General features: G+C 35.6%; 1 long non-coding RNA gene and 2 pseudogenes across 2 annotated transcripts in view; 2 read left to right on the top strand and 1 right to left on the bottom strand.

Annotated features, from left to right (window-relative positions):
- Positions 1-6,127, bottom strand: part of LOC112657464 (uncharacterized) — a 48,370-nt gene extending 42,243 nt beyond the window's left edge. For both annotated transcript variants that reach the window (XR_003135034.3, XR_003135033.2), the window contains exon 1: positions 6,084-6,127. This is a non-coding gene — a long non-coding RNA (uncharacterized LOC112657464). The remainder of the gene's footprint in view (positions 1-6,083) is intronic.
- A 499-nt stretch (positions 6,128-6,626) lies between these two features.
- On the top strand, positions 6,627-7,233 carry LOC112657919 (ubiquitin-conjugating enzyme E2 E3-like; annotated as a pseudogene).
- LOC125755539 (ATP synthase subunit f, mitochondrial-like) lies at positions 7,227-10,157 on the top strand (annotated as a pseudogene).
- The last annotated feature ends 6,601 nt before the right edge of the window (positions 10,158-16,758 follow it).

Below are 16,758 nucleotides of genomic sequence, written 5' to 3'. Positions count from 1 at the left end.
GCATTCAATAAAGTATTGTTACACGTGTGAGAAAGCAAGAAAATTAAATCCATAGTTAAAAGAAAAATCAGCCAACAGAAAAAGACCACAAGTGATAAAGATGAAAAAAATCGAAAAACTAACTTTCAAATAGGTATCCAAAAATACGCTCAAGAATTTAAAGAGTAACATGAACACAATGAAGAAAAACATGAAATACATAGCAAAAATATAAAACTCTAGAGAAATAAATACAATATGTGAAAAGATAAATTCACTAGATGAAATTAACAATGGATCAGATGTAAAATATTTTCACTCATATAAAGAAAAATTGAGTGTTTAAGACAAATATTAAAAATTCATTTAAAATTTTAGGTAGAAATACAATGTACAGCAAAAATAGCACAAAAATCATAGGAGGAAAATGGTATATGATTACTTGAAGATATATTGTGATGAAAGTATGTCAATCATAATCTAAACAGGGGAAACTACACAGTAGTTTGAACAAGGTAAGTATATTATAAAAGAAACATATTAAAATCTGTTTATTTTTTTGAAAATAAAAACATGAAATATAAACTAGAGAATGACGAAATTGGTTCTCTTTATATACAGAGTGGAAAGAATCACATGGAAGGGATATGGGATAGAGTGACACTGTTATGAGTATGCTTTTTTAAATAGTTGCTATTTGGAAGTACTCATAATCAAAAACTTAAACTAAATCAACACGTAACAAGAATGGAGGGAAACACCTAAAAACTAAATGCAAACCAAAAAAGAAAAAGGAAAGAAAGAGGGAAAGAAAGAAAGAAAGAAAGAAAGAAAGAAAGAAAGAAAGAAAGAAAGAAAAAGAAAGAAAGAAAAGAAAGAAATCAACGGTATTTCAAATAAAGGACATAAATGCACTGAAAAAGGAAAATATAATAATACAAGTAAGTTTTAACACAACACTTTGATTATATACTGTCAATCTAGGGAAGAGAAAGAACTAACAAATTTTGAACTATTTTAGTACATTTGTCGTTCTGTGTATAGATAATCAAACAAATGAGCTGTGAGTCATTGTGAATCAGGGTTTTCCCTGTGGAAGAAGGGAGATACAAATAAAAAAAAAACTATAGATTCAGTTTGCAATTGAAGGCATCAATATGCACTCTTACTTTCATATGTACATGCATATCATAGTTCTGGTGAAAGGGTCTAGAGTCAATAATGCACCAATAATGAGCATATCTACTGTCACAAAAGAAAAAAATCAAAGGTGGGTCAGAAAAGTGCAAAATTAGTCTAGAACATCTTATTGTATAAGAGTAATAGTATCCAAAAACAGGATGAGGACAAATGCCAAGAAGACAGAGAAACCAGCCTATAGGGTCTCCTGTTGGTCAAATCTAGAACAATTTGAGACTCAAAATAAATAAGATAGTAATGGAGTGTAACCCGATAATAAAAATAGAATCCCTAAGTCCATACTGATGAAAGATGATAAATAGATAGATGAGGGATTTATAAATATATGATAGGGGGAAGGATGGAGAGAGAGAAAGGATGATAGATGATAGATAGATGATAGATAGATAGATAGATAGATAGATAGATAGATAGATAGAATATTATCTCCATTACAGTAAGATGACACCACAAATACAGAGAGAGTAATAGAGTTGGAAAATTATTATTTTGCAACCCTCATAGTAAAGAGCGGTTCAAATAAAAATCACAAATGGATGCTAAATCCAGGGGTAAAATTAGGATAAACAGCAGGATATTTACATGATCCTTAAATGCTTCCCTGAAGAATTGCTTATTGGTTTCAAGAATAAAATAGTAATCATGCAGTGGAGAACCAGATGATCAAAATTAAGATCAACAATGTGGACCCCTGAATGTGATACCATGAAAAGGATATCTCCTTTGTTGTATTCCAGCCAGTGTATACAACCTGAGTCTCATCATGAAGAAAAATCAGACAACTCTAAATTGAGGAACATTGGATAAAATAATTGGCCTTGACACAGGTCAATATTATGACAGATTTTTTAAAAGTTTGGGGGTGACTGGCTGGCTCAGTAGAGCATGTAATTCTTGATCAGGGTTTTGAGTTTGAGCCCTATGTTGGGTGTAGAGATTACTTAAAATATTTTTTAAAAATTAAGTCTGAAAAAAAATTAAGTCTGAGGAAGTTTCCAACTTAAAGTAAACAACAAAAAAGGCATAGAAGTTAAATATACTTACTACATGACCCGAGAGTGGATACTCTACCAGTGTTAAAGATATTATAAAAGGAATGCTTGGCTAGCTCAGTTGGAAAAGCATGTGACTCTTGATCTTGGGGTTGTGAGTTCAAGCCCTATGTTAGATGTAGAGATTACTAAAAAAATTAATAAACTTAAAAAATATTATAAAAGATATTATTGGGAAAAAATTTAAAGACATAAAAACATTTTATCAAAGTTAAGTTTCTTAAATTTGATAACTATATTTGGATTACATAAGAATATTTTTTTTCTTAGGAATCACTAATTACTCGAGTTTTAAAGGAAGAAAGGGCTTAATACATACAACCAACTCTCAAATGATTTAGAAAAGTTAATCATACATACATATGAGAGAAAGACAGTGTGCATGGGAGAGATGATACAGCAAACGCGGTAAAATATTAAAAAGTTAAAAATCAGTAAATATGAAAAATATCTAGACATTTTCCATACTATTCTTATAACATTTCTGTAAATTTAAAGTTTTTTTTTTCAAATTTTAGTTTAAGTATGTCATTTACAAGTATGTGGTGAATAGTATAGCAATCAATAGTATTTAATAAATTATTATATATAGTGTAATAAAAGTCTGGTGAAGTTTAAATAATAAAAATCAAAACAAAATATTCAAAATTTGTGGAAAGGGATGCTGTGGAGAGAGGTAGGAAAGGGACTTACTTTAAATAAATAAAACATTAGCAATACACACACACGCACACACACACACACACACATCCCTACTTAAATAGAAAGATTTAAACATGGAGTGCTTCTGGGCAGCCCGGGTGGCTCAGCAGTTTAGCATCCCCTTCAGCCCAGGGCCTGGTCCTGGAGACCCAGGGTCGAGTCCCATATCAGGCTCCCTGCATGGAGCCTGCTTCTCCTCTGCCTGTGTCTCTGCCTCTCTCTCTCTCTGTCTCTCATAAATTAATTAATTAATTAATTAATTAAATCTTTAAAAAATAAAATAAAAATAAACATGGAGTGCTTTCAGAGTCTGCAAGTAAGCATTATCAGCAATAGCCAAATTATGGAAAGAATCCAAACGTCCATTGACTAATGAATGGATAAAGAAGTGGTATAGGGGAGATCCCTGGGTGGCTCAGCGGTTTGGTGCCTGCCTTTGGCCCAGGACTTGATCCTCGAGTCCCAGGATGGAGTCCCACGTCGGGCTCCCGGTGCATGGAGCCTGCTTCTCCCTCTGCCTGTCTCTGCCTCTCTTTCTCTCTCTCTCTCTCTCTCTCTCTCTCTGTCGTCTATCATGAATAAAATCCTTAAAAAAAAAAAAAAAAAAAAGGAAGTGGTATAGGGATGCCTGGGTGGCTCAGTGGCTGAGTGTCTGCCTTCCACTCAGGGCTTGATCCTGAAGTTCTGGGATCCAATCCCTCATCAGGCTCCCCGCCAGAAGCCCACTTCTCTCTCTGCCTATGTCTCTGCCTCTCTGTGTGTCTTTCATGAATAAATAAATAAAATATTTTTTAAAAAAGAAGTGGTATATGTACACAAGGGACTATTACTCAGCCATCAAAAATAATGAAAATTTGCCATTTGTGAGATGGGCAGAACTAGAGGGTACTATGCTAAGTAAAATAAGTCAGTCAGAGAAAGACAAGTACCATATGATTCCACTCATGTGGAATTTAAGAAACAAAACTGATGAACACACACGAAGGAAAAAAGAGAGAAGCAAGCAAACCGTAAGAACTCTGAACTACTGAGAACAGACTGAGGGTTGCTGCAGAGGATGTGGAAAGAGGCACTAAACAGTGATGGAAATTAAACAGGGCATTTGTTGTGATGAGCACTGGGTGTATATGTAAGTGATGAATCATTAAATTCTATTCCTGAAACCAACATTATATTATATATTAACTAACTAGAATTTAAATAATAATTTGAAGGAAAAAAACAGAAACAAGAAATCTGCAAGTAGTCATTATCAGAGCTGTAGATGCAGATAATGATAAACAAGGAAGTTACAAGAAATTCGAAGTTATAAAGCAACTGAAGGAGAAGAACAGAAGAGAAAGGGCAGATAGATAGCACCAGAAAATTTTTAAAAAGAAAACCTGAAGTAATGGACTCTGTCCACTTAAGCTGTTTTCACATTCCCTCTTCCCTTGGTGAGAGTTGATCTGACTGAGCCAGACTGGCAGACCTCAAAGGTTCACTGGAAATAAAGACTGGAAGACATCCTGGCTTGGTAGGAGGCAGGAATGAAATCCAATAGAGTGTTTAGTACGGACTTGTCGATATAACCTTTTATTTTAGAATAGTTTTAGATTTACTGAAAAGTTTCAGAGGTAGTACAGGGAACACTCATATACTACATGTTGTTTCTCCCATTATAAACATCGGATGTTGGTATGCTATGTATGTCCCAATTAATAAACAAATTCTGATACATTATGATTAACTAGAGTTCATATTTTATTCATATTTCCTTATTGCTTATCAAAGGCTCTTTTCTATTCCACACTTCCACCCATGATATCACATTAGTTGTCATGTCTCCTGAAGCACCTCATGATTGTGACAGTTACTCAGATATTCCTTGTTTTGGGTGATCCTGCCAGATTGGAGGAATACTGGTTAGGTGTTTTGTTCAATGTCCCTCTAGCGGGGAGTTATGTGTTTTAGAGAGGAAGACCACATGGGTAAAGTGCCATTCTTATCATATGTCATGAATACATATTATTGGTATGAACCGTCATTGTTTATGTTAATCTTGACCACCTGGCTCAGGTGGTATTTGTCTGGTTTCTTCACTGTAAAGTTACTCTTTTTCCCCACCTTTTCATTCTGTACCCTTTGGAAGGAAGTCACTATGTGTAGCCCACACTTAAGATGTAAAACGTTATATTCTATCTCCTTGAGGGTAGAGGCTCTATATAAATCATTTGGAATTCTACTACACAGGCTATTTGTCTGTTCATTCCCATTTGTTTGTTGACTCAACCACTTATTTATATCAATTGGATTCATGGATGTTTATCTTATGCCTTGGAATATAATTCAATACCACTTTATTTTGATGCTCAAATCATTTCAGCTTTGGCCATCAGAGGCTATTTCAGTTGGTTTCCGTATCCCTTTGACATACTGCCATCACTGTGTGTGTGTGTGTGTTGAGTACTTCCTTACTTTCTGACAGTAGAAGGTTATCCAGGCTCACCTGTATTTATATATATCTGTATATGTATATATAGAGAGAGATAGATAGATAGATATAGATATAGATATAGATATAGATATAGATATAGATACACACACACACACACACACACACACATTCCCTGCCAAAGCCTTAGAATCAGCTTTTTCTCCAGGGAGCCCTAGTTCCTTTAATAGGAGAATGGCTTTAGAAACCAAGATCTACGTGTTAAGTGTACTAAGTGTGCTTGTTGCTACTAGGTGTCTTTTCTTCTAGACCCTCTCATCTAACAGAGTAAGAAAATATATGGGTTTATATATGGGTTTTGTATATGCAATATGTATATTATAGTAATGTCTATAAATATTACTATCTGTATCCTTCTGACTTTATATTAACCTAAGATGAGTTAATGCCAATGTTTCCCATTCTATTTTATTACCAAATAGGCCATTCTAGCCTTTTCTTATTTGTCTGTATTCTCCAGCTCCAACAGTGAGAAACATGGCTTCTACCATCTGCCATCCATCTACCTAACTGTTGAATTTTAGCATATATGCATAGTGGCTTCAGAATTGTTAACCCATACCTTTATGGAAAACAAATATTAATTGAAATTATAACTGTTTATGTGCAATGCCTTTGCCGTTGGTCTCACAGACTCCACTCATTTCCAAACTTACCATGGCCAGAACCTGTACTCCCCATCCCTACAGTGAGGTTGTTTTGTTAATGTCATAAAGTTAGATTGTTCTGTGACAGTATGCATTCCATTCTGAGATCTCCCAACCTTCTGAAAGATTTTTTATTTGCATACATCAAAATTCATTCTAGTTCTATAAAAAGTCCTATGGGTTTTGACAAAGGCAGAATGTTGTGTATCCATCACTCCTCCATCATATATAAAACTTATCTCCACAAACCCCTGCTTCTTGACCTGAACCAACCTGCCTGCAAACATCATCAATGGATATGCCCTTAAAAATTTATTATCCTTAAAAAAAATTCATAAGGGGCACAATCCACCCCCCTACTTTCAATTTTCCATACTCCCCAGCTGGAATCTCCTCAGCTTCTTTTATCCCCTACTCCCTCAACCCCCACTCCCAGCTGCCTGCATTTCCTTAAGGAAGGATTTTTTTTCCCCTTCTCTTCCTCCCACACAGTAGGACTGTATGACTAGACCAGACAAGCAGTAGAACTTTCCAAGAAGTAACTTCACCAAGATGTCCAATGATAAGTAAAGATCCAATGATGAGAGCACCAACACCAACAGTGGTAGTTCAGATGCAGACCAGAGAGACCTCACTGCTCCAGAGCCTGAAGAACAAGAAGAAAGAAAATCTTCAGTCACCCAGCAAACAAAACAAAACAAAACAAACCCCCAATCTCTCTATCAAAATGACTGCTAAATTTCTGTTACTGAGAAAAGACTTCAGAAGGAGCTAACTGAAGCCATCCATGTCCCTCTTCCCTACTACCATGCTGAGCCTAAAGGAGATAACATTTCTGAATGGAGATTAACTATATATTTGGCCCACTAGGTTGCATGCATTGAAGGTGGTGTGGTTTTTCTGGATACCATGCTTTCATCCAATTATTCATTTAAGCCACCAAAAGTTACTTTCCACACCAGAATCTATCACAGCAACATCAACAGTCAAGGATTTGTCTGTCTGAATATCCTTAAAGAAAACTGGAATCCCACTTCCACAGTTTCAAAGATTTTGCTGCTGACTCATTCCCTTTGGCAGACTGCAAGTCTCCAGATACTACAGTTGGAAGCATTGCTTCTCAGTATTGACCAACAAAGCAGAACATGAGAGAGCGGACACCCAGGACTCCAAGATGGCTTCGCCCGTACCAGTGAAGGAAAAGAAGCTCATGGAGGTGAAACTAGGAGAGCTGCCAGGCTGGATACTGATGCGGGATTTCACCCCTAAGGGCATTGCTGGAGCATTTCAAAGAGGTTACTGCCTCTTGTATTACAACAAGTATATCAATGTGAAGAAAGGGGGTGTTGCTGGGATTTCTATGGTGCTGGCTGCTTATGTGCTTTTCAACTACTGTCCTTTTTTTTTTTAATTTATTTTTTATTGGTGTTCAATTTACTAACATACAGAATAACACCCAGTGCCCGTCACCCATTCACTCCCACCCCCCGCCCTCCTCCCCTTCTACCACCCCTAGTTCGTTTCCCAGAGTTAGCAGACTTTACGTTCTGTCTCCCTTTCTGATATTCCCCACACATTTCTTCTCCCTTCCCTTATATTCCCTTTCACTATTATTTATATTTCCCAAATGAATGAGAACATATAATGTTTGTCCTTCTCCGACTGACTTACTTCACTCAGCATAATACCCTCCAGTTCCATCCACGTTGAAGCAAATGGTGGGTATTTGTCATTTCTAATAGCTGAGTAATATTCCATTGTATACATAAACCACATCTTCTTTATCCATTCATCTTTCGATGGACACCGAGGCTCCTTCCACAGTTTGGCTATCGTGGCCATTGCTGCTATAAACATCGGGGTGCAGGTGTCCCGGCGTTTCATTGCATTTGTATCTTTGGGGTAAATCCCCAACAGTGCAATTGCTGGGTCGTAGGGCAGGTATATTTTTAACTGTTTGAGGAACCTCCACACAGTTTTCCAGAGTGGCTGCACCAGTTCACATTCCCACCAACAGTGTAAGAGGGTTCCCTTTTCTCCGCATCCTCTCCAACATTTGTTGTTTCCTGCCTTGTTAATTTTCCCCATTCTCACTGGTGTGAGGTGGTATCTCATTGATAGGTCTTCTAAGCACAACATCTCCAAAGAAACGAGAGCTTTAAATGATACACTGGACCAGATGGATTTCACAGATATCTACAGAACTTTACATCCAAACTCAACTGAATACACATTCTTCTCAAGCGCACATGGAACTTTCTCCAGAATAGACCACATATTGGGACACAAATCGGGTCTGAATCGATACCAAAAGATTGGGATTGTCCCCTGCATATTCTCGGATCATAATGCCTTGAAATTAGAACTAAATCACAACAAGAAGTTTGGAAGGACCTCAAACACGTGGAGGTTAAGGACCATCCTGCTAAAAGATAAAAGGATCAACCAGGAAATTAAGGAAGAATTAAAAAGATTCATGGAAACTAATGAGAATGAAGATACAACCGTTCAAAATCTTTGGGATGCAGCAAAAGCAGTCCTAAGGGGGAAATACATCGCAATACAAGCATCCATTCAAAAACTGGAAAGAACTCAAATACAAAAGCTAACCTTACACATAAAGGAGCTAGAGAAAAAACAGCAAATAGATCCTACACCCAAGAGAAGAAGGGAGTTAATAAAGATTCGAGCAGAACTCAACGAAATCGAGACCAGAAGAACTGTGGAACAGATCAACAGAACCAGGAGTTGGTTCTTTGAAAGAATTAATAAGATAGATAAACCATTAGCCAGCCTTATTAAAAAGAAGAGAGAGAAGACTCAAATTAATAAAATCATGAATGAGAAAGGAGAGATCACTACCAACACCAAGGAAATACAAACGATTTTAGAAACATATTATGAACAGCTATACACCAATAAATTAGGCAATCTAGAAGAAATGGACGCATTCCTGGAAAGCCACAAACTACCAAAACTGGAACAGGAAGAAATAGAAAACCTGAACAGGCCAATAACCAGGGAGGAAATTGAAGCAGTCATCAAAAACCTCCCAAGACACAAGAGTCCTGGGCCAGATGGCTTCCCAGGGGAATTTTATCAAACGTTTAAAGAAGAAATCATACCTATTCTCCTAAAGCTGTTTGGAAAGATAGAAAGAGATGGAGTACTTCCAAATTCGTTCTATGAAGCCAGCATCACCTTAATTCCAAAGCCAGACAAAGACCCCACCAAAAAGGAGAATTACAGACCAATATCCCTGATGAACATGGATGCAAAAATTCTCAACAAGATACTGGCCAATAGGATCCAACAATACATTAAGAAAATTATTCACCATGACCAAGTAGGATTTATCCCTGGGACACAAGGCTGGTTCAACACCCGTAAAACAATCAATGTGATTCATCATATCAGCAAGAGAAAAACCAAGAACCATATGATCCTCTCATTGGATGCAGAGAAAGCATTTGACAAAATACAGCATCCATTCCTGATCAAAACTCTTCAGAGTGTAGGGATAGAGGGAACATTCCTCGACATCTTAAAAGCCATCTATGAAAAGCCCACAGCAAATATCATTCTCAATGGGGAAGCACTAGGAGCCTTTCCCCTAAGATCAGGAACAAGACAGGGATGTCCACTCTCACCACTGCTATTCAACATAGTACTGGAAGTCCTAGCCTCAGCAATCAGACAACAAAAAGACATTAAAGGCATTCAAATTGGCAAAGAAGAAGTCAAACTCTCCCTCTTCGCCGATGACATGATACTCTACATAGAAAACCCAAAAGTCTCCACCCCAAGATTGCTAGAACTCATACAGCAATTCGGTAGCGTGGCAGGATACAAAATCAATGCCCAGAAGTCAGTGGCATTTCTATACACTAACAATGAGACTGAAGAAAGAGAAACTACTGTCGTTCTTACAAGGAGCTCAAACATGAACGGCTACGCAAGTACCACTGAAGAGGGCCCAGTGTGGAAGCACATTTGGCATTCCTGACCATGACTTTTGCCTGGCATCCTTGAATCCTTCCATTGCTTAATTCACAATTAATATCCAATAAAAGTTGACTGGTACTCGAAAAAAAAAAAAAGCAGAACATGACAAGAGATAGAGAACAGCATTCACATAATTTCTATGCAATGTGAAGGTACAGGGACACCTTCTCACTGTGCTGCAAATCTTTTTTAATTTTTAAAGATTTTATTTTTAAGTAATCTCTGCACTCAACATGGGTGCAAACCTACAACCCAGAGATCAAGAGTTGCGTGCTCTAGTCACTGAGCCAGCCAGGTGCCCCTATGCTGCAAATCATTATAGCCTTTGCAATACGGAATTCTGCTGTTGTTGGGGAGGAAAAAATTTCCTTCTACCACTGTAGGTTTTTTGGCTGGTCTGATAATCAAATTAACATAAAACAGATTAACAGGAGAAAAACAAATTTAATTACACACATATGGAGATCCCATAAAAATATGAGATGAGAGGACAAGTCAGGCAGGTGAAGCTTACATGAGTGAAGGAATGAGATAGAGGCTGGGGCCTTCAAAGGGAAGGAGGGTACCTTCACAAGATAAGAAGAGCAGATGTTTAGTAATTAGATGTTTGTCTTGCCATACAAATAGGCCATTCATAGAAAACAAAAAGTTATTTCCTGGTTATAGCTCTTTCTCTGAGCTAGGCCCCCTATATAAATTTTTTTAGGTAGTTTAAGGAAGAGGTGAGAGTTTTTCTTGAGCCTGCTGGGTTTTGATTGCCTTCAGCTCAAAGTAATCCATATGCCAAAGCAGCACATTTTGGGAATATTTGTTCTGAACCCCTTCAGTATATATACTTCTTTGCTTTGCTTTTATCTCTTAAAGACTTAAAGACTCCCCCAAAAGGATAAATGCCAACAAGAGTAGACTTTTGTAGCTGTAGATTAGTTATGTCTAAAATGTCTACTTGTAGGTGTCTGGGTGGTTCAGTTGGTTAAGCATCTGCCTTCGGTTCAGGTCATGATCTCAGGGCCCTGGAATTGAGCCCTATGTTGGGTGCCCTGCTTAGTGGGGAATCTGCTTCTCCCTCTCCCCTTCCCTTCTGCTCATGATCTCTCTCTCTCTCTTACTCTCCCTATATTATAGTGCATTTGAACCTAATTTATTATCCGCATAAAGTTATAAAAGTAGACATAGAGGATCAGGAATGAGGTTATTTATAGTAACCCTATATCTCTTTGTGACTATGTGGTTTGTGCTGTTGTGAAAAATGTTTTACCTTTTACGTATGTCAACTTGTAATAAGGGAATGTTTTTTTACCCTTTATAACTCAGAGACCACCTGATGTATCATCTCAAACACAGTAAATATGCTCCTGAAAGCAAAAAAAAAAAGGAAAGAAAATCCTAATGGATTTAACAACAGCTTTATAAAATACAGAATCTGAAAGACTATATTCTAATTTCCTCTTTGTATATTTGTAATCTCATGAGAGCTTATCTATATTACCATGAACACCCATGCCCAGCACATATCTAGCACACCACAGAAACCCAAGGACCATTTTTGAAGAAAGATATCAATTCTGGCTTATCCTAATTAAAATAACCCATATGGTGTTTTCATTATAAAATGTTTCTGATTTTCAAAGTTTTTAGATTGGAAAATGTAGAAAGGTAACTAAGGCCTTGAGTTTCAATATCTATTCCATAGGTATATTTATGATGTAACACATTCATTACCAACTAGCTCTATAGAGTCCTACTAACTCAGAAGGGATTCTGCATACACATAATGAATATTTCATCATGTCTTTGCCTATACATTGAAAGTGTGAACAATTTTTTTAATGGCCTAGATTTCCTCTTTTAAAATGCTACAAGAAATTCTGAATAAGGAAATTACACATATTTATATCCAAAACAAAAAATGTTCACAAATTTTATTTTCTACAATTTGGAATATGTTATATCTATAGGCAAATAAGGTCAAGCTTATAATTTTCATAAATGTGATTTTGCAAATTTCATAAAAGCTAAAACTCTTTTACTTAATGTAATGAACAGGTGATGGTGACATGCATAATGCAATTTTCACAAATGAAGGTAAATGTAAGTTCATATTTCTGTATTCAAGAAAAATATGAACTAACTCAATAAAGATGAGCAATATTAACCTTAAGGAGTTAATCATCAGAGTGAATGAGGGAAAATAGTATAATTAGCAATATCTGAAGGTAGTCATTAAGGTGAACCAAGGCACATAATATAGTTTGCAATATAATGTAAACAAAGCCAAAGTTCCCATAGCAACACAAACTTTTCTTCAATGTACACATACCGTATTTTGGATTACCAGTTAGAGTTCTAAATTTATAGTTTCTTATGCATGTGTGTAATAAGGGTATGTCAATATGATTCTGAGAACAATGAGATTTATATATTCAGATTCAAATATGTTTAAATTTGCAATCCTCACGCTTAATTTTCTATATAGTTGACATCCCTTAAAATTATTCTGGCATTCAAGTTCATGCGATGAAATTACATTTCTCTCATTCATGGCAATGTTTGTTAGTACCTTTATTGTTTAAGCATGTATGTTTTAGGGTACATGTATTTAGGGTACATTTCACATGGTATGTTTTAGGGTACATGTATTTAGGGTACATTTCACATGGTATGTTTTAGGGTACATGTATTTAGGGTACATTTCACATGGTATGTGAAATGCAATTTTTACAATTTGATGATTAAATCTAGTGGTAATAAAACATAAGGCTATGTAAACATAAGTATGTCTAATAGCCAGCCCTAAATTATTTCAAGTGACAATACGATAGTAACTACCCTAAAACAATATTCTTTACTCATCAGGGACAATTGTATTGAGTTATTTTTTTTGCAGGGAAAATTTTTTTCTTCCACAATTCCAGCTCAAATGAATCCACTCCAATATAGCTGTATCTTTAGCTCGGTTTTCTTCTTTATGAAACAGGGCTATTTAAACATTTACACTTACAAGGCTCTTTACAATCATTTTTGTGTTAATCCTCATAACATTATTGTAAATGTGCCAGGTGAGGTTAACTCCAATTACTTGTATCTTACATATGGAAAAAGAGACAAACACCTAAGGTCACACAACAGTAACAAGTGGACAAAGCAGTTACTTAACCGACAAAGTTTAAGTCTTATTTAAATAGGCAGAAAAATAGGGGTAAAATCTTGTGTTGTATTTCATATTCACATATTTTATTCACCTAACTACAAATCCTTATTTATTTTTATTAAGAATTGGTAATCTAATGCTTAACATATTCTGGAGAATCCTAATGACTAGTTCAAGAAGAAATTCAACTCTTTGAGGTTTAAATTATTGACAGATTTTACTCATGGTAAAATGGAAAGAGTTTAAAAGAGGCTCAGTTTTACTAATGTATCTTTCCTCAATTCCAAGCCCCTCAAATATTTATGTCTTTTGAATTATATTATGATAGGGACAGAAAGATCAATCTTTAAGTGAAGATTAGTGTGAAGTCTCAAAATTAACCATTTGGAATTCAAACTCTCAGTGGTGCATCACTGAGCATCTGGCATGAGATAATATTATTTTCTTATAATTTAAATAGGCAGAATGAAAATATAAAAATCTCACCAACCTTTCCAGAAAGTATAGAATTGCCTTTTTGTATTAGTTAAGATATATTTATTTGATAAATCCATGTATAAGAAATCCAAGAAGCTGAAAACTAGGATAAGGGTTAAAATTCCTCTTCAATTAAAAATGAAGCAAAATAGGGGCACCTGGGTGGCTCAGTCAGCTAAGCATCTGAATCTTGATTTGGGCTCAGGTCAAGATCTCGTGGTCGTGAGACGGAGCCCAGTGTCTGGCTCCTGCTCAGTGGAGAGTCTGCTTGAGATGATCTCTCTCCCTCTCTCTCTGCCCCTCCCCTCACTCAGCTCTTTCTCTCTCTAAAATAACTTTTAAAAATCTTTTTATAAAATGAAGTAAAATAAATAATAGTAAGAAGGATCATAGATGGTATTAATATTTTAGCATTTTCTAGTATCTAGATATATTATCATTGTGGTACAAATATAAATGGTTTCATTCATGTTGCTATTAAAGTGAAAATACATGTGTCAGGATATAAATTTTAAAACAAAGATGTCCAATTTTAGGAGGGAAAATCATCTCTTTTGAAGATCATGATAAATATTCAAGTTTTCCTTCCTTAAGGTAATATTTTTTGTCTAAGTCAACATACTTTACCATTTTTAAACTTTTCTCATCATATTTTTGACAGCAGGTTTTCCAATTTTGACAGCTCTTTAAAAGTAATTTTAACAGCCGAGTGATTTCTCTTCTAAGCAAAGTCAGATTATGTGAAATGTCAATGTAAAAACTATACACTCTGACACATAATCATTTTTAGTTGAATTTACTTATTAATTTTGCTTGCTCTTACTAATAAAACATAAGTGCTTAGCTAATTGTATTGCTTTTTGAAATGTTTTAAAAGTATTAAAACTGTATCCTTTTCACTACAAAATGTCTCACTTTATCACAATTAGTTTCCCTTCCAAAAATGGAGAGGAGGGGGAAGCAGTAGCACGGCTAGGCAGATAAAAGGCAATTGAGAGGCTGAGTAAAGTGGCTACTGTAAAGTGGAAATACAAGCCTGCGTTGGTTAAACTAGCATAGAGGTAAATCTGAATCCCTCAGGGACCTCTGGCAAAATATATGCATGTCCCTTCTCCCGTTACCCACACAGCCCTATATTCTCAACTCCCATTGCTGAGATTCTGATATACTCCCAGGGCAGAAGGAAAGGGAGTATCTTTTCACCTACCCACCTGATTGAAAACCTCTGGAAACAATTTAAATAAAAACTGACAATTTTCTTGAATAAATTAATCCAGTTAATTTCCTCAGTCCTTTATTTCATAATCAAAGTGTTGCAGGTGGTGAAGTAATTACCTGGTAAATATAAATAAATGGGTTATCAGTTCAAAAATTATCTTCTCTTTTTTAGTATTTGCTCTAATCTCCTGTTCCTTGATCACTTTACCTCAGCAGTTGAAAGCTTTTTTTCTCCATAGAGTGACTTTGTCATATCTAAGGAAAAAAAAATGTTTTATAGAAGAAGATTTCATTTTAGCTAATGATCCCTCACCAGGGGTTAACTACCATCTTACCATTATTCTAAGTGGGATTAAAATGTCACTTAATGTGTATCAAAAGAAATGCCAATAAAGCTAGCAAAGCTTAGAAAAGTCAAATTAGCTTTATTGGACAAATTCATTGAGGAATATACATTGTCTAGACTATTAAATTGGATTTCAAACTATTCCACATTCTCCATCATTGTAGAAGTGTTCCACTTCACAGTTAATGAGTAGACCTGCCTGAGAGGAATTAGAGGCATTAATTATATTTTGTAGAATAAACAAGTAAACAACAAGAAACTGTCAAAAATCACAAATAGGACTCAACAACTCAATAGCATCGCTCAATAGAAAGAGGAAAACAATGGAAAAATAACAAAGATACTGAGAAAAAAAAAGTATTTCCTATGAGACTATCAGTCAAGTGTAAGAACAGATTATCATCTCTCCAGATAATGTCTCAAATAACTTACCTTCCAGGTAGCTTTTCTCAGGAAGCTATTAAAGGATCTACTCCACCAACTGAAAGAAGTGAGTCAAGGAAATGGGATCTAGCAATCCACACACAGGGAATCAAACTTAGGAAAGAGACACAAGTGTCATTTTGAGGAATTGCCAAATGGTTTTACAAAGTGCTGTACCATTTTACCGCCCCTCCAGCAATATGTGAGAATCCCTGTTTCTCCATATACTCATCAACACTTCCTTTGTCCATCTTTTTTATTTTAGCCATCCTCATGGGTGTGAAGTGGTATCACATAGTGCTTTTGATTTGTATTTCGCTAGTGACTAATGTTGTTGGACATCTTTTCAGGGATTACCAGCCATTTGAATACTCCTTTAGAGAGACATCTATTCAAATTATTTGTCCATTTTTAAAATAAGTTACTTTTTATTGTGGACTTGTAAGAGTTCTTGGTATATTCCAGATACATATCCTTTGTTATACACATTATTTATAGATATTTTCTCCCAATCTGTGGGTCAGAATATACTTTTCAGCCTAAAATTTAATTATATTTTTAGGATAGAGCTATGCAAAATGATTTTTGGGTGCCAGGAAGGAAAATTGATTCACTTGGCAAGTATCTTGCACTTGAGACTAGAACAAAGCAAATCCAGTTTGTACAGTTGAGCAACACGCTTGTTTTCATATTATGCAATTAATAGAAAGTTGGTGAAAAGAAATTTTGATTTTTTTTCAATTTCTCCACTTTCTCTATCTCCTCCACTCTCTGCCCTTTAGCCTACATATGCAAATAGAGAGCTAAGATAGAGAGCAATTGGGCATTACTTAAAATACTATTATAATGAAAAATAAAAACTTGACTGATAACGCTAAAGAGTTAAAAGAAACAAACTTGACAAATCAGCCTTCTGCAAATTGGCCTTTGGGAAAATTATCTTCCTCAAATAAAGATTCTTGTAAAGGAAACTAACAAAAATCTAGGTCAGTGTGATATGCTTGTCCTGTATTAACAGAGTATATTTATGAGGCAATGGTTCTTGAAGACCTTTTGAGTCTTAA

Source organism: Canis lupus, chromosome 8 (assembly GCF_003254725.2).
Source record: "Canis lupus dingo isolate Sandy chromosome 8, ASM325472v2, whole genome shotgun sequence".
NCBI classification, from domain to species: Eukaryota; Metazoa; Chordata; class Mammalia; order Carnivora; family Canidae; genus Canis; species Canis lupus.
The sequence above is the reverse complement of the archived record's forward strand: the minus strand, read 5'-3'. Positions and strand labels throughout refer to the sequence as shown.